The sequence below is a fragment of the Simochromis diagramma genome, unplaced genomic scaffold (genome assembly GCF_900408965.1).
Source record: "Simochromis diagramma unplaced genomic scaffold, fSimDia1.1 OVJJ01000323.1, whole genome shotgun sequence".
Lineage (NCBI taxonomy): Eukaryota > Metazoa > Chordata > Actinopteri > Cichliformes > Cichlidae > Simochromis > Simochromis diagramma.
This window is the reverse complement of record NW_024386770.1, coordinates 237,986-245,000: the sequence shown is the minus strand read 5'-3', so window position 1 is coordinate 245,000 and position 7,015 is coordinate 237,986. Positions and strand designations below refer to the sequence as shown.

The window sequence follows — 7,015 nt, the reverse complement described above, 5'->3', positions numbered from 1 at the left end:
GCGACATGCTCTCTTTTTTTCCTTAAGAGGCATATTGTTAACTTTACCTCACGCGTTAAAGTTAACTCTAACTGATACGTTAAGGTTAACTCACTATTTCTCCAGTGAAGTTCTAGCCAGAACCGACTAGTTTTCGTACATACATACCTGTGAACCTGTTTGGTCAGTCACTGGAAGAGCATCTATACAAAACCTGCTACATAAGTGCTTTATATATAAACACCTATGTATATATGGAGGGCCAGGAGTGACAAAACGAATTAATTACATGCACCATTTAATAATTAATTAAATGTTTCAAAGTCATCAAAGTCATTTCAAAGTACACCAGACTCATCTGTGTGATGATGATGCTTCTTCTTTTAAACTCCTTATTTGCTGTAGCCACACATGAGGGCCACTTATTCTTCAGCTGAAGGCGGCTGCTACAGCAACAACACGTTCCACAGAGAGCACATGCTAGCAAGAGAGCTAGTGTAGCATAGAAGCAGCAAAGAGCAAAGGCTCGTCAGTTTGGAGTTATTTCACACCTGTTACACCGACAGCTTTTCTTTGAAGGACCTTTTCTTCTTTATTTTCTTCTCCCAGCAGTCAGAGCAGTTGGGGCAGGTCTTCCATCGTCCTTGTATTTTTCCATCTCTCTGTACTGGAACTATAAGCACAGGATGGTTTCAATCTACCAACTGTTAGATTGTGGGAGAGGAGCACTTCAGCTGCAGATCTCTGTGACTAGAACTGGGTATTTCTCTCTTTGAGTTATTTGGATGGATGCAGCCTTGGCCAGGTGGAGCAATAACCCAACCCTGTCTGCTCTCATCTGCTACGTTCCTCAGTTTGATTAATATTAAGCTGTTGACTCTTTGAGTGTTCTGATGAATGGTTTGCCAGGAAAGCGACTTATTGAACAGAAGAACTTCTTGTAAGCAGAACCTAAACCTCCATGGGGACTTTTAGAGGACGAGCATCACAGCTCACAGCTTGGACCTTTGGGTATTGGTCAGATGTCACTTTCCTTCAGTCTGATCTTCTTTATGTTTCCTGCTGCTTGTCTGATGGAGAAGAACAACATGAACGTGTAACTGAGGTCCAGACAGCAACAGAGAAGCTGAGTGTGCGTTTATGTAAGTGTGACGACCACAGACAGGATGATTTTCACCTAATACCACCAAACCGAGGTGAAGCTGTGTTTCCTCTGGGATAAGGAGCCTTCATGGTGTTGTGAACATGTTGTCTACTCCTGCTGTAAGGACAGAACTCCTCCCTTTTGGCAGGCAGCTGTGATGAAATTCATGAAATTGTAAGGTGAAGCCTCGGTTCAGGTGAGGTCAGGTTTGGGAGATAATGTTCAGCCTGCTCTCAGCATCACGAGGCCTGCTGGCAGAGGTCAGGTATCTCACAGCTCCACACGTATGCTCAGAGTTCGACCCTGCCAGGAAGCTGCTGCATCCCCATCACGTGATTTGTCCACGCCTCCAGCGTTAACCTTCATGCAGCCTGTGTCACAGACTGGAGGCAGAGGCTCTAACGAAAGACGCCGTGCTGGATCTTCGGGGTTTGAACTCTTAGACTGGAGTCTAAATATGAGAATACATCCAGCCCTGCTGCGACATGAAGACATAAGCATTGTTGTTAGGATATGACATGTGTTTTTTATATGTTTATTAGCAGCTTTTCTGTAAAATCCTTTATTTTAAACTGAAAGTAACGAACAGGTGTAACTGTAACAAACGCTTTCACCACCAGGGGGCAGGGTTTCCTAAAAAGCATCAGTGTGGCTGCCTCCTCAGTAAGGAGAAAATGCAGACGAGGGCCGAGACGAGGTCGGTGCGGCGGTCAGCTGAGCCTTTCTGTGAGCTGACTGGTTAATTACTGCTCCTAAACTGGCTGAATGTGTGGCTGTGATGGTGGATGGTGTGTCTGAGCTGGGAAACACTCCAGTCCTGGGACCTCACACAGTGTTTGCAAACCTGAGGCTGCTGTTAGCTCACATGAGCCCTGTCACACTTAATTAGACACTAACAGCAAAGAAAGGAAGTTGTTTTTACTTGAACCTTTTTTGCTTCTCTGAGCTCGTGTCTGTCCACCGCATCAAATCCATCCATCTCTGTACGGGAGGGCTGTGACTCTCGGACCGCTCTGACCTTTGTCTTTATGCTGGACGTGACTAACAGACTCTCTGGTGTCTCAGTCAGGGCTCCAGATTTTTGCGGACTTGTTCTCAGAGCCCTTTGATTGATATTTATGACAAACCATTTTCAGCTGTGTGCTTGTCTGCTCTTGCTTTGCTGTCGGGGCCTGGGAAGTTACGGTCTTTGTTCTGCCTGTCCTGGAAGTTTGCACTACATTTAGAAACGGAGCTCACGGTAGCAGCTCCATCCTCCTGGAATCATCTGAAACTGACTCTCACTGCATCAAATCAATTTTATTTATACAGCAGCAAATCATAACGGCAGTCTCCTCAAGGCGCTTTATATTGTAAGGTCGACCCCACAATAATGCATAGAGATAAAAACCCAACAATCATATGACCCCCTATGAGCAGCACTTTGGCGACAGTGGGAAGGAAAAACTCCCTTTTAACAGGAAGAAACCTCCAGCAGAACCAGGCTCAGGGAGGGGCGGGGCCATCTGCTGTGATTGGTTGGGGTGACAGAAGGAAGACAGGATAAAGACATGCTGTGGAAGAGAGACAGAGATTAATAACAGATATGATTCAATGCAGAGAGGTCTGTTAACACATAGTGAGTGAAGAAGAAACACCCAATGCATCATGGGAATCCCCGGCAGCCTACGTCTATTGCAGCATAACTAAGGGAGGATTCAGGGTCACCTGGTCCAGCCCTAACTATATGCTTTAGCAAAAAGGAAAGTTTGAAGCCTAATCTTGAAAGTAGAGATAGTGTCTGTCTCCTGAATCCAAACTGGAAGCTGGTTCCACAGAAGAGGGGCCTGAAAACTGAAGGCTCTGCCTCCCATTCTACTTTAAATACTCTAGGAACAACAAGTAGGCCTGCAGAGCGAGAGTGAAGTGCTCTAATAGGGTGATATGGTACTACAAGGTCATTAAGATAAGATGGGGCCTGATTATTTAAGACCTTGTATGTGAGGAGCAGGATTTTGAATTCTGGATTTAACAGGAAGCCAAAACAGGAGAAATCTGCTCTCTCTTTCTAGTCCCTGTCAGGACTCTTGCTGCAGCATTTTGGATTAGCTGAAGGCTTTTCAGTGAGTTTTTAGGACTTCCTGATAATAATGAATTACAGTCGTCCAGCCTGGAAGTAATAAATGCATGAACTAGTTTTTCAGCGTCACTCTGAGACAGGTTATTTCTAACTTTAGAGATGTTGGGCAAATGGAAGAAAGTGTAAGGACAAGAAAGGCATTATTGACAAAAACAAGACACCCCCATAATCTTTTATTTACAATAATATATTTGTTTAAAATGTTCTGATTGTTCAAATATGTTATTTTCTTTGATTGTTGTAAAATAATGTGTGCTCCAGTCTCCAATAAGACAGGCCTGGAAGGGTAGTTATTCCTCTGTTACACCACAAGAGGGAGTCTCTCCTGAAATGAACAGCTTTAGCAGAAGTAAAGAAGCCCGGCCACTCACTAACGCAGTGCGCCTAACAAGAGCTGTGTGAGACTACAAATGTGTAACAATGTACTATGTCTGTATATTTGCAGGTAAGCAGATACAATATAGTAAATAACTTGAGCTGTGTCTAAGGATAGGTCCACAGACCTGCAGAGAATGTGGGAAAGTTGGCCGTTAATCCCCATTATGTGTGGTTAGTGTGTAGCTATTAGTAGATATGTAGATTAGCCGTGAAGCTAACAAAAAGCAGCTACAGCTAATTCAATTCAATTCAATTCAATTCAATTCAATTTTATTTATATAGCGCCAAATCACAACAAAAGTCGCCTCAAGGCGCTTCATAGATACAGAGAAAAACCCAACAATCATATGACCCCTATGAGCAAGCACTTTGGCGACAGTGGGAAGGAAAAACTCCCTTTTAACAGGAAGAAACCTCCGGCAGAACCAGGCTCAGGGAGGCCTGGATTAACTGAAGGCTTTTCAGTGAGTTTTTTGGACATCCTGATAATAATGAATTACAGTCGTCCAGCCTGGAAGTAATAAATGCATGAACTAGTTTTTCAGCGTCACTCTGAGACAGGATATTTCTAACTTTAGAGATGTTGCACAAATGGAAGAAAGCAGTCTTACATATTTGTTTAATATGTGCGTTGAAGGACATGTCCTGGTCAAAAATGACTCCAAGGTTCCTCACCGCGTTACTGGAGGCCAAGGTAATGCCATCCAGAGTAAGAATCTGGTTAGATACCATATTTCTAAGCTTTTCAGGGCCGAGTACAATAACCTCAGTTTTATCTGAATTAAGAAGCAGAAAGTTAGCGGCCATCCAGGTCTTTATGTCTTTAAGACATTCCTGCAGTTTAACTCATTGGTGTGTGTTATCTGGCTTCATGGACAGATAGAGCTGGGTGTCATCTGCATAGCAGTGTAAATGTATGCTATGTCTTCTAATGATGCTGCCTAAGGGAAGCATGTATAATGTAAACAGAATTGGTCCTAGCACTGAACCCTGTGGAACTCCATAATTAACCTCAGTGTGTGAAGAGGATGTTAAAAGTCCGCTTGTTCATTGTAACTGTTTTATAATACGTTACCCATGATGCACCTCGGTATCTGTACTTCCGGTTGGGAACGTGTTCAGCGCAGTTCTGTACAGATGAGAGGTGTGTCGGAGGAGTAACGTATTTACTTGCATTCCTGTGTGAGTTAATACTGTGTGCGTGCTTACCATGTGAGTATTGTAAGATGAGAGTGATGCTTGTTTGACTTCATCTGTGTAATTTGCTACGTAAGAAGCTAGTCCCGTTGCTATCGCTAAGATGCGTTTTTTGGCCTACTACAGGCAGCCTTGTGTTCAGCCCATATTTCATTCCATATACGACTTACTGTCAAGCATTGTAGTTGTAGGTGGATGTAACTATTTACTATGTTTATTCTCTGAAGCGTTGTAATCTGCAGAGGTCTGGTTTGCCAATGTATACGAGCCAGAAATTCATTTATGGTCTTAGGGTGCCATCTAGTGGCCATGAGGTTATGGCAGATTGTATAACATTACGCTGGAAACCCACAGTACTGTATAAGGGGTACACTGCTATCCATAGTGGTTAATACAAATGTTTGTTCTTCCTGTTTACAGATGACCACACACACACCCCCTTTACCTGCATGTGAATACTGTAATGCCTCCCTACCAGCGCTGTACATCGTGTTGATGTCATCTTCCACCTCCTTATTAAAGTTATTTGAACTAGATCACTGTTGAGTACCATTCCTTCTGACCGAGGACGACTCAGTTGAAGCGTGATCGGCAATCAGTGCAAACATACATTACAGAGGACTCTCCATTTACATGCACAAATTGGAGTCTATTAGATAGATGTTGGGTGTGGCTGTGTGCAGACAGGAATAGGACCCAAGGTGCAGACTCCGGAAACAGATGTGAACTCAAAACAACTTTAATGTTAAACTCAAATATAACATAACTGGAAAAATCAAAATAAACTTACACCGGAGGAATGACAGAACACACAGCTAAGAAAACGGTAGATCGCGACACGGACACAGAGAAACACAGGGCTTAAATACCCAGAGGGAGCAATCAGGGAATGGGTAACAGGAGGGAAACACAGCTGGGGCAAATCAGGCCTAATGAGACAAGGGGAAGCAAAACCAGACACATTAACATCAGATATGGACTTTCAAAGTAAAACAGGAAACACATAACACAGACTGAACAAAGACACAGACTCGCACGCACTGCAACAGAGAGAACAGAGACGTGGGACCAGGGCAGACACAGACACTGACTGGACACGGGGATATAGCCACTAAGGACACACAGAGACGCGAACTAGACAAGGGGATACAGCTGACAGGGGAGACCGAGCAGCTAGAGAAGACAGAGACATAAACTATAAGACAGAACTCAAAGAAACCAAAGACTAGAAAGTATAAATAATATAATAAACTCAAAACCCCTGGGTCAACGACCCAGGCATCCTAACAGTACCCCCCCCTTAAGGGCTGGCTTCCAGACAGCCCAAACCAAAACATCAAAACAAAAAAAAACAAAAACAACCCAACCAGGGTGGGCGGCGGGGGAAACAGGATGGAGGGCTCGAAACAAACCAAACAAGGAGCCAGAAACAAAAAAAAAAAAAGAACAAACAACGGAGCCTGGAAAGCAACAGAACAAAACACAGGAACAAAGTCCAAAACAACAGCACCAAGGCCCAGGCATAGTCCAAAAGCAAACAAACAAAAGAGCTCACGAAAGGCGCAGAGGCCCAGGCAATAGTCTCAAAAAAGGTCATGGGGGCCGGCCCGGAGGCTGATGGTCCAAGAGCCCAGAAAACAGGTCAGGAGGCCGGCCAGGCGGGAGGCACCGACGGCGACCGAGCAGATCAGGAGGCCGGCCGGGCGGGAGGCACCGACGGCGACCGAGCAGATCAGGAGGCCGGCCGGGCGGGAGGCACCGACGGCGACCGAGCAGATCAGGAGGCCGGCCGGCCGGGAGGCACTGGTGGCGGCGTAGTTCCGGGGGCCGTCCATGACGGCGGCGTAGTTCAGAGGGCCGTCCATGACGGCAACGACGTCCAGTCATCGGCCGGACAGGACGTGCAGGACGAGCAGGCCGGACAAGACGTGCAGGAACAGACAGCATGGAGACCTCAGGAGCAGACGAAGCTGAACACTCGGAGGCCGGACCAGGCGGAGCTGCAGAGGCCGGACCAGGCGGAGCTGCAGAGGCCGGACCAGGCGGAGCTGCAGACGCAGAGGCCGGACCAGGCGGAGCTGCAGACGCAGAGGCCGGACCAGGCGGAGCTGCAGACGCAGAGGCCGGACCAGGCGGAGCTGCAGACGCAGAGGCCGGACCAGGCGGAGCTGCAGACGCAGAGGCCGGACCAGGCGGAG

The 7,015-nt window shown here is 46.1% G+C and overlaps 1 non-coding gene across 1 annotated transcript in view; it reads left to right on the top strand.

Moving 5' to 3' along the window:
• trnas-uga overlaps positions 1-3 on the top strand; it is an 82-nt gene extending 79 nt beyond the window's left edge. Inside the window, exon 1 of the tRNA in view lies at positions 1-3. This exon is cut by the window's left edge and continues 79 nt beyond it. This is a non-coding gene — a tRNA (tRNA-Ser).
• The last annotated feature ends 7,012 nt before the right edge of the window (positions 4-7,015 follow it).